The sequence below is a fragment of the Leiobunum rupestre genome, chromosome 6 (assembly GCF_980474605.1).
Source record: "Leiobunum rupestre chromosome 6, qqLeiRupe1.1.hap1, whole genome shotgun sequence".
Classification (NCBI taxonomy): Eukaryota; Metazoa; Arthropoda; class Arachnida; order Opiliones; family Sclerosomatidae; genus Leiobunum; species Leiobunum rupestre.
The window spans coordinates 4,237,420-4,253,367 of NC_143389.1; the positions used below are offsets into that span (position 1 = coordinate 4,237,420).

The 15,948-nt window shown below is 40.0% G+C and overlaps 4 non-coding genes and 5 pseudogenes across 4 annotated transcripts; 4 read left to right on the forward strand and 5 right to left on the reverse strand.

Moving 5' to 3' along the window:
- Positions 1 to 853: 853 nt before the first annotated feature.
- Positions 854 to 972, forward strand: LOC149938600 (5S ribosomal RNA). Its single transcript, XR_016482086.1, has one exon. It is a non-coding gene; the product is annotated as a 5S ribosomal RNA (ribosomal RNA).
- A 1,979-nt stretch (positions 973 to 2,951) lies between these two features.
- Positions 2,952 to 3,131, reverse strand: LOC149938601 (U2 spliceosomal RNA; annotated as a pseudogene).
- Positions 3,132 to 4,586: 1,455 nt separating this feature from the next.
- On the reverse strand, positions 4,587 to 4,696 carry LOC149938602 (U2 spliceosomal RNA; annotated as a pseudogene).
- Positions 4,697 to 5,848: 1,152 nt separating this feature from the next.
- On the forward strand, positions 5,849 to 5,965 carry LOC149938603 (5S ribosomal RNA; annotated as a pseudogene).
- Positions 5,966 to 7,944: 1,979 nt separating this feature from the next.
- Positions 7,945 to 8,136, reverse strand: LOC149938604 (U2 spliceosomal RNA). Its single transcript, XR_016481510.1, has one exon. It is a non-coding gene; the product is annotated as a U2 spliceosomal RNA (small nuclear RNA).
- A 1,153-nt stretch (positions 8,137 to 9,289) lies between these two features.
- LOC149938605 (5S ribosomal RNA) lies at positions 9,290 to 9,408 on the forward strand. Its single transcript, XR_016482087.1, has one exon. It is a non-coding gene; the product is annotated as a 5S ribosomal RNA (ribosomal RNA).
- Positions 9,409 to 11,391: 1,983 nt separating this feature from the next.
- LOC149938606 (U2 spliceosomal RNA) lies at positions 11,392 to 11,567 on the reverse strand (annotated as a pseudogene).
- Positions 11,568 to 13,297: 1,730 nt separating this feature from the next.
- Positions 13,298 to 13,434, reverse strand: LOC149938607 (U2 spliceosomal RNA; annotated as a pseudogene).
- Positions 13,435 to 14,586: 1,152 nt separating this feature from the next.
- On the forward strand, positions 14,587 to 14,705 carry LOC149938608 (5S ribosomal RNA). The gene has a single exon (XR_016482088.1). It is a non-coding gene; the product is annotated as a 5S ribosomal RNA (ribosomal RNA).
- Positions 14,706 to 15,948: the final 1,243 nt, after the last annotated feature.

Sequence of the window (15,948 nt, forward strand, 5' to 3'; positions counted from 1 at the left end):
TACTAGATTCTACGTGAAACGTCAAACGCGTTTAAATGACCATTTAGGAAAAATTTATTATAAGCGAATAGAGCGTTCTATAAAAGTGGACCATAACCGGTCACTTTTCATACAGACTATAGAGCTGGTTCAGCAGGACTAACAACTTTTGTTATTCTTTGGTTTAAGAGAATTCGGCTTATGTCCTGTCTTTATATGAATATTTTAGAGACGTACCTTTTAGGAGTTGTAGGAGGCACCCTAGGTGTTGAAGTATGTTTGGGGTTAAGGATATTTTCATGATCTAAGTTTCATCTTAAACACGTGGATTTGGGACTAGTATTTTCTAGAATTTTTCTTATTTGCCATCATACATTTATTACAAAAATCATTTAAAATAAGAAAAAAGGCGCGGAAAGCAAAGCCGGAAATATGTGAAGCCTAGGCTAGCAACTACGCTACTAATAAAAATTGACTGCTCTCAATTTCTTACGGGTTTGCCAGATAAATATATTTCTCTAAGACGAAAAACCGGCCAAACCTTCACCTCCTCCGAACTCCAAAGGGGGAAAGCACACCACACCAATTTTATAGATTCGTAAACGCGCCTTCCCAATCGACCGCCATCACCTTACAGTCTACGGGGAGGGTGATGAAAAAACTGGTTTGGGGGGGGGGGGGGATGAAATTTCTGCGGTAAAGGGCTTGCTCGTTGGTTGTCTGTACGATAATATCGGCGCCCAGTAAACGTTTCTAAAAAGAGTGTATAGAACGTTCTATTGGAGCCGCATGCAGCCGGTGGCCCTCGGCGATCACCAACCTACCAGGACCTGGCTAGTCGCGGCTTGTCCACCGCTATCAATTACACTCTAGCGGCAACGGCCATATCACGCTGAATACACCGGTTCTCGTCTGATCACCGAAGTTAAGCAGCGTCGAGCGCGGTCAGTACTTGGGAGGGAGACCACCTGGGAACACCGCGTGCCGTTGGCTACTCATTTATTTTCGCGGGATGGGATTTGCGTCTTTTAACAGGAAAATACCTTCATCCTATCATTTTGACGCTGCTTTTTTATGCAATTAAAAGTTCGCCCAGACGATAATATTATTTCGGTCAACTCTTGGCCTTTTTTTAACAACTGGCAGCATCTTTCCGTGAATAAAATACATGTTAGTATCAAAATTGAACAAAATAAAATGGCGAGAAAATTGGTTTTCATTTTATTCTACTTAAGGCTTGTACTTAAAATAGTACTAACTTACTTACTTACTTACTTACTTACTTACTTACTTACTTACTAACTAACTAACTAACTAACTAACTAACTAACTAACTAACTAACTAACTAATTAACTAACTAACTAACTAACTAACTAATTAACTAACTAACTAACTAACTAACTAACTAACTAACGTTTATCTCTAAACAAAAACATTTCCGCGGTAAAATCCACTCTGAAATGGCCTTTTCTGGTTTTGGAATGAAGTCCAAAGTTAAAATTTTATTAACAAATTCTAATTGTGAAATATATTTTTTGTTCTAAATTTTAATCTTAAATGTAATTTAAATAGTTGAATCTAAAAAAGGACTTTTGGAAAATGTTTTATAGAAGGTTTTATCATGGGACAGCCGCATGGATTAGGGGAGTAACCCAAAAATACAAAATATCAAAACAAACCACGAAATTAAATAATAAAACGGAGACAGAGATATATTTTTTAAACAAAATAATATAGCTAACTTTTATCTATTAATTGTTTTAGGTGATGTAGTTTATGTAAAATATAAAAATGAACCTTGGCACAATATAAATTTAATGTCATGTTTTATTGATACTTAGAAAAAGTAACAAACATTTCAAAAGTCAGATCTTTGAGATCATTATTAAAAAAATATAACATTTTAAATCCGAACTCCTCTATAAATATTAAAATTATAAATTCCTAATCTACTTTAACAAAAGATATATCATATTAAGTTTAATACTATTAATGTTAGGAATAATCATGACTTTGAGATAAATAGAACAAAAATGTTTAATTCCAAATATAGTTAATTATAGAGCAATATATAATAAATGATTTTGTACTTACCAAAAATAAGCCTTGCCACTTTATATCTTGGTAATGTAGCTGCCGCGGGCGGCGGGCCCCCGGCGGCGACTCACTGTCCACGGAAGACGGGAAGAGAGAAAAAATGGAGAGGGGCTTATTTCGTGTTTTCTCTTTACGCGGAACATCTTGGCTGGAACCCAATGACCTAAAAATGAGGGGCGCGCTGTCTCTACCCACCATACCGAAACCCGCGAATTTACGTTATGAAAACCGGTTCCTTCAGCCAACCACTTAGAACATGCACGATTTACGAACCTTGGGTTACGAATAAAACCACAGGAATAACACAGAACAACCTCTTTTCGCGCCTTTATTTTACCCCTCTTACTTGCCTCCCGCTCGTCGGCCATTGCCTCTGCCCTAAACGGGGAGTCTAGCATCCACTCCTTGGGTATCCATAATGGAGGAGAGGACTGAAAGGGGGAAAACCAAGCATGGACGCGCCCAGGAAAATACCAAGGAGGATAGGAAGGGAGGCGAAGTAGGAGGGATGAACGCGGCAGCATCCTTGTAAGAAGCTTAGCGGCGGGAAAATTTCGGAAAAATGGCGGCTAGACGTAGCGTAGCTGCCGCAATCTTGCCGCCATTCATCCCTCCTACTTCGCCTCCCTTCCTATCCTCCGTGAAAATACCGCGAAAAAGAGTGTATAACTAGGTAAAAGAAAATTCAAAAACTGGAATCTTTCCGATTCTTCATTATTAACTATTCGACAATAAGGATTTTACCACTTATGACGTCAGAGGGGCAATATATTATAATAAAGAAATATATATAAAGACAGCCAAATAACATTTCCCGGAAATACTGTGTTGCGCAGTGCGCCATTATAAGAGCGTTTGATTTTTGATTTCAAGAGAGAAGTGGGCCGATCCCGGATTTACTGCAATACCAGGCCGACCCGTGGCGGAGGTGGAGCAAGCTCCGACCACTCCGCCGCCGTCCAAAAATAAGTTTAATATCTTGGGCCCCGATGGGACCCGTATCAGATATTAAGCTGATAAGAACAGATACTTTTAATTGTTTATTAAAAGCTTCGTTTGATTTTACATTTTTACATTTTTACATTCGTTATATATTTGTTCACGGTTTAATTAATTAAATTAGCGCGAACAATCGTTTAAAAGGGATCATTGTATAAAAGTCGAGCTAAGAACTATGTTAAAACTTTTAAAAATTGAATTTAAATCATATTTTTCCTTTTTTAATTTCTTTTTCTGGAGTTCTACTACGTCTTCTTTTGGGATAGTTTTTCAGGAGTTCGGTTATTCTTACGACGAGGTCTTCTGCTGTCCGGGTTAGGCTGATTGAACGTGTGGGGGCTCTGGCATTGATTTTTTCGAGGAGGGCTTGAAGTTCGTTTTTCCTTAGTAGGTTAAGGCCTGGCACTTCGTTATAGTTCCAATCTAATGGATCGAATCTTGGTCTGGTTGTTGGGCTGTCATGTTCGTTGGTGTCAGATTCGTATTCAGGTTCGGGTTCTAGGTCATCTTGCTGTGGTGGTGATTTCAGTGCGTCGGCGAAGGAACAGATTTTGGCGGGAGGATCAACGGTCTTTGGAGAAGGTGTCGTCAAGTAAAAACTTTCGTTGGAGGTCTTGGATTCGTCTGCCTGGGTAAGTACTGTTTTTTTACTTAAATTTTTTCCTTTTAGGTTGTCTTCTACGGTGGTCTCATTGGATTCCGGGTGCTTGGCTGGTGGCGTAATTTCTCCGTTGGACTCTGGAGGTTGGCGAGCCTTTTTCTTCTTTTTCGGGCAATCCCGAACCTGATGCGTGTCTTTGTGACAATAAAAACACATTCTCTGGACTCCCCTATAGGTGATTTGAATTTGATGTCCATTTATGGTCATCAGGTTCGGGATTGGCCCCTTGACTTTTACTTGCAGGCGACGAGTTCCCGTGTAGAGATCTTTCAGAGCCCCTGTCTGGTAGGTCTCCCAGACTTCTGATATGACGTCACAACAGGACTTCAAGGCGTTTTTGAAGACAGCTAAATCCCACCAGCTCGGTGCATCCCTTACTGTTATGTAAGAGACCGGATCTGCCACCCCAGTGATATCTAGCTGCTTGTTGTCGACGATGATGCCACTATCGACGGCTCTCTGATAGCTTGCAGTATCTCGAAAAGTGATCAGAGCTTCGGACTTCGATACCATTTGAAAGACGGTAATTTTCTTCAGGCCGACGTGGTCGAAAAGGGCTTGCGCCAAATCTTCAACGCCGACACCGTCGAACTTTATACGGGCTGTGGTAGCCTTGAGTGCAGAAGCTGGAGCTGAAGTTGGAACAGGAGCTAGCTGATTAACAGCCGTCGACGTCTCAGGAAGCATGGTGGCTGGCTTTGACGTCAGGATTGCGGCGTGATGACTGGAACCGCCAGGCGGCGATCCCCGGAGTAGTGGATCCAAGACTGCGGACGGCTGGAACAACTGGACTGGAACTATGGCACTGGATCAGCAGGACTGGAACTGTGGTACTGGATCAGCAGGACAGGTGAGTATACTACCCTTTTACAGGTACATACGATTCCCGGCCTTTGGCTTTGAAGAAAGGAGCAAACAGATACTACACTTTGATCTTAGCCAAAAGGCCGAGAAGCGATAACCCGCTAGGAGCCGTCACTGTTTAACAAAGTAAAAAGAGAGAATTCGAGCATTTCAAATATTTCATAATTACGTCACCGAATGTTGGTCCTGGTGGGAGATGACAACGTTTGTAGCCATCGCGCGAACAAAGGAGAAGACGATATCTTGAATCCGTGAAATAGAGGTACACCGCCAGGCCCGGACTGGCACTTTTGGGGTCATCGGCTAGAGACAGTAGAGTGGGCCACTTTACCGGGCCGTATGGAAAAAAAATCTAAATGGTGGTTTATAGGACCATAAATAACGTATTAAGTGTACTAGATTCTACGTGAAACGTCAAACGCGTTTAAATGACCATTTAGGAAAAATTTATTATAAGCGAATAGAGCGTTCTATAAAAGTGGACCATAACCGGTCACTTTTCATACAGACTATAGAGCTGGTTCAGCAGGACTAACAACTTTTGTTATTCTTTGGTTTAAGAGAATTCGGCTTATGTCCTGTCTTTATATGAATATTTTAGAGACGTACCTTTTAGGAGTTGTAGGAGGCACCCTAGGTGTTGAAGTATGTTTGGGGTTAAGGATATTTTCATGATCTAAGTTTCATCTTAAACACGTGGATTTGGGACTAGTATTTTCTAGAATTTTTCTTATTTGCCATCATACATTTATTACAAAAATCATTTAAAATAAGAAAAAAGGCGCGGAAAGCAAAGCCGGAAATATGTGAAGCCTAGGCTAGCAACTACGCTACTAATAAAAATTGACTGCTCTCAATTTCTTACGGGTTTGCCAGATAAATATATTTCTCTAAGACGAAAAACCGGCCAAACCTTCACCTCCTCCGAACTCCAAAGGGGGAAAGCACACCACACCAATTTTATAGATTCGTAAACGCGCCTTCCCAATCGACCGCCATCACCTTACAGTCTACGGGGAGGGTGATGAAAAAACTGGTTTGGGGGGGGGGGGGGGATGAAATTTCTGCGGTAAAGGGCTTGCTCGTTGGTTGTCTGTACGATAATATCGGCGCCCAGTAAACGTTTCTAAAAAGAGTGTATAGAACGTTCTATTGGAGCCGCATGCAGCCGGTGGCCCTCGGCGATCACCAACCTACCAGGACCTGGCTAGTCGCGGCTTGTCCACCGCTATCAATTACACTCTAGCGGCAACGGCCATATCACGCTGAATACACCGGTTCTCGTCTGATCACCGAAGTTAAGCAGCGTCGAGCGGTCAGTACTTGGGAGGGAGACCACCTGGGAACACCGCGTGCCGTTGGCTACTCATTTATTTTCGCGGGATGGGATTTGCGTCTTTTAACAGGAAAATACCTTCATCCTATCATTTTGACGCTGCTTTTTTATGCAATTAAAAGTTCGCCCAGACGATAATATTATTTCGGTCAACTCTTGGCCTTTTTTTAACAACTGGCAGCATCTTTCCGTGAATAAAATACATGTTAGTATCAAAATTGAACAAAATAAAATGGCGAGAAAATTGGTTTTCATTTTATTCTACTTAAGGCTTGTACTTAAAATAGTACTAACTTACTTACTTACTTACTTACTTACTTACTTACTTACTTACTAACTAACTAACTAACTAACTAACTAACTAACTAACTAACTAACTAACTAATTAACTAACTAACTAACTAACTAACTAATTAACTAACTAACTAACTAACTAACTAACTAACTAACGTTTATCTCTAAACAAAAACATTTCCGCGGTAAAATCCACTCTGAAATGGCCTTTTCTGGTTTTGGAATGAAGTCCAAAGTTAAAATTTTATTAACAAATTCTAATTGTGAAATATATTTTTTGTTCTAAATTTTAATCTTAAATGTAATTTAAATAGTTGAATCTAAAAAAGGACTTTTGGAAAATGTTTTATAGAAGGTTTTATCATGGGACAGCCGCATGGATTAGGGGAGTAACCCAAAAATACAAAATATCAAAACAAACCACGAAATTAAATAATAAAACGGAGACAGAGATATATTTTTTAAACAAAATAATATAGCTAACTTTTATCTATTAATTGTTTTAGGTGATGTAGTTTATGTAAAATATAAAAATGAACCTTGGCACAATATAAATTTAATGTCATGTTTTATTGATACTTAGAAAAAGTAACAAACATTTCAAAAGTCAGATCTTTGAGATCATTATTAAAAAAATATAACATTTTAAATCCGAACTCCTCTATAAATATTAAAATTATAAATTCCTAATCTACTTTAACAAAAGATATATCATATTAAGTTTAATACTATTAATGTTAGGAATAATCATGACTTTGAGATAAATAGAACAAAAATGTTTAATTCCAAATATAGTTAATTATAGAGCAATATATAATAAATGATTTTGTACTTACCAAAAATAAGCCTTGCCACTTTATATCTTGGTAATGTAGCTGCCGCGGGCGGCGGGCCCCCGGCGGCGACTCACTGTCCACGGAAGACGGGAAGAGAGAAAAAATGGAGAGGGGCTTATTTCGTGTTTTCTCTTTACGCGGAACATCTTGGCTGGAACCCAATGACCTAAAAATGAGGGGCGCGCTGTCTCTACCCACCATACCGAAACCCGCGAATTTACGTTATGAAAACCGGTTCCTTCAGCCAACCACTTAGAACATGCACGATTTACGAACCTTGGGTTACGAATAAAACCACAGGAATAACACAGAACAACCTCTTTTCGCGCCTTTATTTTACCCCTCTTACTTGCCTCCCGCTCGTCGGCCATTGCCTCTGCCCTAAACGGGGAGTCTAGCATCCACTCCTTGGGTATCCATAATGGAGGAGAGGACTGAAAGGGGGAAAACCAAGCATGGACGCGCCCAGGAAAATACCAAGGAGGATAGGAAGGGAGGCGAAGTAGGAGGGATGAACGCGGCAGCATCCTTGTAAGAAGCTTAGCGGCGGGAAAATTTCGGAAAAATGGCGGCTAGACGTAGCGTAGCTGCCGCAATCTTGCCGCCATTCATCCCTCCTACTTCGCCTCCCTTCCTATCCTCCGTGAAAATACCGCGAAAAAGAGTGTATAACTAGGTAAAAGAAAATTCAAAAACTGGAATCTTTCCGATTCTTCATTATTAACTATTCGACAATAAGGATTTTACCACTTATGACGTCAGAGGGGCAATATATTATAATAAAGAAATATATATAAAGACAGCCAAATAACATTTCCCGGAAATACTGTGTTGCGCAGTGCGCCATTATAAGAGCGTTTGATTTTTGATTTCAAGAGAGAAGTGGGCCGATCCCGGATTTACTGCAATACCAGGCCGACCCGTGGCGGAGGTGGAGCAAGCTCCGACCACTCCGCCGCCGTCCAAAAATAAGTTTAATATCTTGGGCCCCGATGGGACCCGTATCAGATATTAAGCTGATAAGAACAGATACTACACTTTGATCTTAGCCAAAAGGCCGAGAAGCGATAACCCGCTAGGAGCCGTCACTGTTTAACAAAGTAAAAAGAGAGAATTCGAGCATTTCAAATATTTCATAATTACGTCACCGAATGTTGGTCCTGGTGGGAGATGACAACGTTTGTAGCCATCGCGCGAACAAAGGAGAAGACGATATCTTGAATCCGTGAAATAGAGGTACACCGCCAGGCCCGGACTGGCACTTTTGGGGTCATCGGCTAGAGACAGTAGAGTGGGCCACTTTACCGGGCCGTATGGAAAAAAAATCTAAATGGTGGTTTATAGGACCATAAATAACGTATTAAGTGTACTAGATTCTACGTGAAACGTCAAACGCGTTTAAATGACCATTTAGGAAAAATTTATTATAAGCGAATAGAGCGTTCTATAAAAGTGGACCATAACCGGTCACTTTTCATACAGACTATAGAGCTGGTTCAGCAGGACTAACAACTTTTGTTATTCTTTGGTTTAAGAGAATTCGGCTTATGTCCTGTCTTTATATGAATATTTTAGAGACGTACCTTTTAGGAGTTGTAGGAGGCACCCTAGGTGTTGAAGTATGTTTGGGGTTAAGGATATTTTCATGATCTAAGTTTCATCTTAAACACGTGGATTTGGGACTAGTATTTTCTAGAATTTTTCTTATTTGCCATCATACATTTATTACAAAAATCATTTAAAATAAGAAAAAAGGCGCGGAAAGCAAAGCCGGAAATATGTGAAGCCTAGGCTAGCAACTACGCTACTAATAAAAATTGACTGCTCTCAATTTCTTACGGGTTTGCCAGATAAATATATTTCTCTAAGACGAAAAACCGGCCAAACCTTCACCTCCTCCGAACTCCAAAGGGGGAAAGCACACCACACCAATTTTATAGATTCGTAAACGCGCCTTCCCAATCGACCGCCATCACCTTACAGTCTACGGGGAGGGTGATGAAAAAACTGGTTTGGGGGGGGGGGGGGGGATGAAATTTCTGCGGTAAAGGGCTTGCTCGTTGGTTGTCTGTACGATAATATCGGCGCCCAGTAAACGTTTCTAAAAAGAGTGTATAGAACGTTCTATTGGAGCCGCATGCAGCCGGTGGCCCTCGGCGATCACCAACCTACCAGGACCTGGCTAGTCGCGGCTTGTCCACCGCTATCAATTACACTCTAGCGGCAACGGCCATATCACGCTGAATACACCGGTTCTCGTCTGATCACCGAAGTTAAGCAGCGTCGAGCGCGGTCAGTACTTGGGAGGGAGACCACCTGGGAACACCGCGTGCCGTTGGCTACTCATTTATTTTCGCGGGATGGGATTTGCGTCTTTTAACAGGAAAATACCTTCATCCTATCATTTTGACGCTGCTTTTTTATGCAATTAAAAGTTCGCCCAGACGATAATATTATTTCGGTCAACTCTTGGCCTTTTTTTAACAACTGGCAGCATCTTTCCGTGAATAAAATACATGTTAGTATCAAAATTGAACAAAATAAAATGGCGAGAAAATTGGTTTTCATTTTATTCTACTTAAGGCTTGTACTTAAAATAGTACTAACTTACTTACTTACTTACTTACTTACTTACTTACTTACTTACTTACTAACTAACTAACTAACTAACTAACTAACTAACTAACTAACTAACTAATTAACTAACTAACTAACTAACTAACTAATTAACTAACTAACTAACTAACTAACTAACTAACTAACTAACGTTTATCTCTAAACAAAAACATTTCCGCGGTAAAATCCACTCTGAAATGGCCTTTTCTGGTTTTGGAATGAAGTCCAAAGTTAAAATTTTATTAACAAATTCTAATTGTGAAATATATTTTTTGTTCTAAATTTTAATCTTAAATGTAATTTAAATAGTTGAATCTAAAAAAGGACTTTTGGAAAATGTTTTATAGAAGGTTTTATCATGGGACAGCCGCATGGATTAGGGGAGTAACCCAAAAATACAAAATATCAAAACAAACCACGAAATTAAATAATAAAACGGAGACAGAGATATATTTTTTAAACAAAATAATATAGCTAACTTTTATCTATTAATTGTTTTAGGTGATGTAGTTTATGTAAAATATAAAAATGAACCTTGGCACAATATAAATTTAATGTCATGTTTTATTGATACTTAGAAAAAGTAACAAACATTTCAAAAGTCAGATCTTTGAGATCATTATTAAAAAAATATAACATTTTAAATCCGAACTCCTCTATAAATATTAAAATTATAAATTCCTAATCTACTTTAACAAAAGATATATCATATTAAGTTTAATACTATTAATGTTAGGAATAATCATGACTTTGAGATAAATAGAACAAAAATGTTTAATTCCAAATATAGTTAATTATAGAGCAATATATAATAAATGATTTTGTACTTACCAAAAATAAGCCTTGCCACTTTATATCTTGGTAATGTAGCTGCCGCGGGCGGCGGGCCCCCGGCGGCGACTCACTGTCCACGGAAGACGGGAAGAGAGAAAAAATGGAGAGGGGCTTATTTCGTGTTTTCTCTTTACGCGGAACATCTTGGCTGGAACCCAATGACCTAAAAATGAGGGGCGCGCTGTCTCTACCCACCATACCGAAACCCGCGAATTTACGTTATGAAAACCGGTTCCTTCAGCCAACCACTTAGAACATGCACGATTTACGAACCTTGGGTTACGAATAAAACCACAGGAATAACACAGAACAACCTCTTTTCGCGCCTTTATTTTACCCCTCTTACTTGCCTCCCGCTCGTCGGCCATTGCCTCTGCCCTAAACGGGGAGTCTAGCATCCACTCCTTGGGTATCCATAATGGAGGAGAGGACTGAAAGGGGGAAAACCAAGCATGGACGCGCCCAGGAAAATACCAAGGAGGATAGGAAGGGAGGCGAAGTAGGAGGGATGAACGCGGCAGCATCCTTGTAAGAAGCTTAGCGGCGGGAAAATTTCGGAAAAATGGCGGCTAGACGTAGCGTAGCTGCCGCAATCTTGCCGCCATTCATCCCTCCTACTTCGCCTCCCTTCCTATCCTCCGTGAAAATACCGCGAAAAAGAGTGTATAACTAGGTAAAAGAAAATTCAAAAACTGGAATCTTTCCGATTCTTCATTATTAACTATTCGACAATAAGGATTTTACCACTTATGACGTCAGAGGGGCAATATATTATAATAAAGAAATATATATAAAGACAGCCAAATAACATTTCCCGGAAATACTGTGTTGCGCAGTGCGCCATTATAAGAGCGTTTGATTTTTGATTTCAAGAGAGAAGTGGGCCGATCCCGGATTTACTGCAATACCAGGCCGACCCGTGGCGGAGGTGGAGCAAGCTCCGACCACTCCGCCGCCGTCCAAAAATAAGTTTAATATCTTGGGCCCCGATGGGACCCGTATCAGATATTAAGCTGATAAGAACAGATACTGAATTTGTTTATTTAAAATTCGTTGTCATGGTTACAAGTGTCCGCGTTATTAAAAAATTTAAATTATCGCGAACACTGTTTTACACAAAAAAATCCAGAATTTCTGACGTCGCCTCTATCGTTAAAAGGTAAGTATTTACAATTATTCAAGTATAAACGGGACTAAAACAATTTAAAATACAAAAGAGTTACTTTTTCACTGATTTGTTTTGGTCAAGGTAAGTGGTTTTTCTTTTGATTACACATTCTAAGCATATTTTTTAGTTTTAACAATTTTCTTTTCATTTTTACAGGGTAAACAGGATCCGAGGTAAGTATACGGTAAGTATTACATTTAAGCATACCATTTTTTTTTAAACTATAGACATTTAATATTTACAAAATCAAAACTTTAAATAATGTAAAGTTAAAAGCGTATTAAAACTAAAGATAAAACTTAAAGAGTCATTAAAAACATATTTACATATCATATTCAGGGCCTATTTTTTCCCTTTTTTGATGTGCGATTCTGATGGGGAAGACTGTGGTCGTTTCCTGCGACTTTGCAAGGTGAGGCGCGCTTCAGTCAGTGATTCTTCACGCCATCTAAGTATTTCTGGTGACTCTGTGACCAAGCTTCGTGCACGACGGCAAAAGTTCTCTATTTCCTGTTCGGTCATTGTCGACCAATTCCAATCTCGTTCGTAGATCGGTTCTTCATATGCTGGGTTTTTCGAAATGGGAAAGAGCTCTAGAACAGGTGTGTGCTGTGGCGGAGTCTTTACTGCGTTTGCGTAGCCGTTGGACATTTGCGGCAAATCAGATGGTTTAAGGGAAGATCCTGGCGAAGAGAGACTCCAACCATCTTCACCCCCCTCGAAACATCCTGCTTCCGGTACAGATTCTTCCATCTGTTCTTCGTGGACGGCAGCGTCTGTGATAGCTGCCCTTTTCTGTGGTGGTGGTGTGGTTTCGTTCCCCAGATTGACAGCGTCTTCGGGGGCCGGAATATGGCCCTGGATGACCGAATTTTCTGGAGCTGGTGGCGCCTTTCTTTTCTTCTTAGGACAATCCCGAACCTGATGACTGTCTTTACGACAGTAGAAGCACATTCTTTGGACACCTTGATAAACGAGCTGAATGCGATGTCCGCTGATGGTCATCAGGTTCGGGATTGGGCTCTTGACCTTGACTTCAAGGCGGCGATTTCCGTTTCGGACATCTTTAAGCGGGCCTTTCTGGAAGGTTTCCCATGTTTCCGACACCACTTCGCAGTAGTTCCTCAAAGCGGCTCGCAGGAACGGTAGATCCCACCAGCAAGGCGCATCCTTCATAGTGATCTGAGTCACCGGGTCTGCAACTCCAATGATACTTAGATGTTTGTCGCCGACAATTATACCGGCATCAACGGCCTTCTGATAACAGATGGCGTCCTTGAAAGTGATCTGACATTCAGATTTAGCCAGCATCTGAAATACTGTGATGCTCTTGGGGCCAATGCAGTCGAAAAGAGCTACAGCCAAATCTTCTACATTGACCCCGTCGAACTTGATTCTTGCCGTGGCCTTCTTGGAGGACGAAGGCCCGGACTGTGGTTTGCACGGCAGCGACGACACGGCAGGCATGGCGACGATGGTGGTGACCGCCGAAGCGGAAACCGGATACTCAGGAACCGCTGGGATGAGCCAAACAGCGACTGGAACGCAGGAGCAGGAACAGGAACTTCAACTGGAACAGGATCTGGGTCGGTGTAGAATGCCGACTCAGCTTGGCAGATAGACGAGCAGGTACGTATAACTCGCCTTAAAGGCGTATAAACACTTCTCGCCCCCCGACTAAGATCTCGGTATAGAACTATTGGAAACAGATACTACACTTTGATCTTAGCCAAAAGGCCGAGAAGCGATAACCCGCTAGGAGCCGTCACTGTTTAACAAAGTAAAAAGAGAGAATTCGAGCATTTCAAATATTTCATAATTACGTCACCGAATGTTGGTCCTGGTGGGAGATGACAACGTTTGTAGCCATCGCGCGAACAAAGGAGAAGACGATATCTTGAATCCGTGAAATAGAGGTACACCGCCAGGCCCGGACTGGCACTTTTGGGGTCATCGGCTAGAGACAGTAGAGTGGGCCACTTTACCGGGCCGTATGGAAAAAAAATCTAAATGGTGGTTTATAGGACCATAAATAACGTATTAAGTGTACTAGATTCTACGTGAAACGTCAAACGCGTTTAAATGACCATTTAGGAAAAATTTATTATAAGCGAATAGAGCGTTCTATAAAAGTGGACCATAACCGGTCACTTTTCATACAGACTATAGAGCTGGTTCAGCAGGACTAACAACTTTTGTTATTCTTTGGTTTAAGAGAATTCGGCTTATGTCCTGTCTTTATATGAATATTTTAGAGACGTACCTTTTAGGAGTTGTAGGAGGCACCCTAGGTGTTGAAGTATGTTTGGGGTTAAGGATATTTTCATGATCTAAGTTTCATCTTAAACACGTGGATTTGGGACTAGTATTTTCTAGAATTTTGCTTATTTGCCATCATACATTTATTACAAAAATCATTTAAAATAAGAAAAAAGGCGCGGAAAGCAAAGCCGGAAATATGTGAAGCCTAGGCTAGCAACTACGCTACTAATAAAAATTGACTGCTCTCAATTTCTTACGGGTTTGCCAGATAAATATATTTCTCTAAGACGAAAAACCGGCCAAACCTTCACCTCCTCCGAACTCCAAAGGGGGAAAGCACACCACACCAATTTTATAGATTCGTAAACGCGCCTTCCCAATCGACCGCCATCACCTTACAGTCTACGGGGAGGGTGATGAAAAAACTGGTTTGGGGGGGGGGGGGGGATGAAATTTCTGCGGTAAAGGGCTTGCTCGTTGGTTGTCTGTACGATAATATCGGCGCCCAGTAAACGTTTCTAAAAAGAGTGTATAGAACGTTCTATTGGAGCCGCATGCAGCCGGTGGCCCTCGGCGATCACCAACCTACCAGGACCTGGCTAGTCGCGGCTTGTCCACCGCTATCAATTACACTCTAGCGGCAACGGCCATATCACGCTGAATACACCGGTTCTCGTCTGATCACCGAAGTTAAGCAGCGTCGAGCGCGGTCAGTACTTGGGAGGGAGACCACCTGGGAACACCGCGTGCCGTTGGCTACTCATTTATTTTCGCGGGATGGGATTTGCGTCTTTTAACAGGAAAATACCTTCATCCTATCATTTTGACGCTGCTTTTTTATGCAATTAAAAGTTCGCCCAGACGATAATATTATTTCGGTCAACTCTTGGCCTTTTTTTAACAACTGGCAGCATCTTTCCGTGAATAAAATACATGTTAGTATCAAAATTGAACAAAATAAAATGGCGAGAAAATTGGTTTTCATTTTATTCTACTTAAGGCTTGTACTTAAAATAGTACTAACTTACTTACTTACTTACTTACTTACTTACTTACTTACTTACTAACTAACTAACTAACTAACTAACTAACTAACTAACTAACTAACTAACTAATTAACTAACTAACTAACTAACTAACTAATTAACTAACTAACTAACTAACTAACTAACTAACTAACTAACGTTTATCTCTAAACAAAAACATTTCCGCGGTAAAATCCACTCTGAAATGGCCTTTTCTGGTTTTGGAATGAAGTCCAAAGTTAAAATTTTATTAACAAATTCTAATTGTGAAATATATTTTTTGTTCTAAATTTTAATCTTAAATGTAATTTAAATAGTTGAATCTAAAAAAGGACTTTTGGAAAATGTTTTATAGAAGGTTTTATCATGGGACAGCCGCATGGATTAGGGGAGTAACCCAAAAATACAAAATATCAAAACAAACCACGAAATTAAATAATAAAACGGAGACAGAGATATATTTTTTAAACAAAATAATATAGCTAACTTTTATCTATTAATTGTTTTAGGTGATGTAGTTTATGTAAAATATAAAAATGAACCTTGGCACAATATAAATTTAATGTCATGTTTTATTGATACTTAGAAAAAGTAACAAACATTTCAAAAGTCAGATCTTTGAGATCATTATTAAAAAAATATAACATTTTAAATCCGAACTCCTCTATAAATATTAAAATTATAAATTCCTAATCTACTTTAACAAAAGATATATCATATTAAGTTTAATACTATTAATGTTAGGAATAATCATGACTTTGAGATAAATAGAACAAAAATGTTTAATTCCAAATATAGTTAATTATAGAGCAATATATAATAAATGATTTTGTACTTACCAAAAATAAGCCTTGCCACTTTATATCTTGGTAATGTAGCTGCCGCGGGCGGCGGGCCCCCGGCGGCGACTCACTGTCCACGGAAGACGGGAAGAGAGAAAAAATGGAGAGGGGCTTATTTCGTGTTTTCTCTTTAC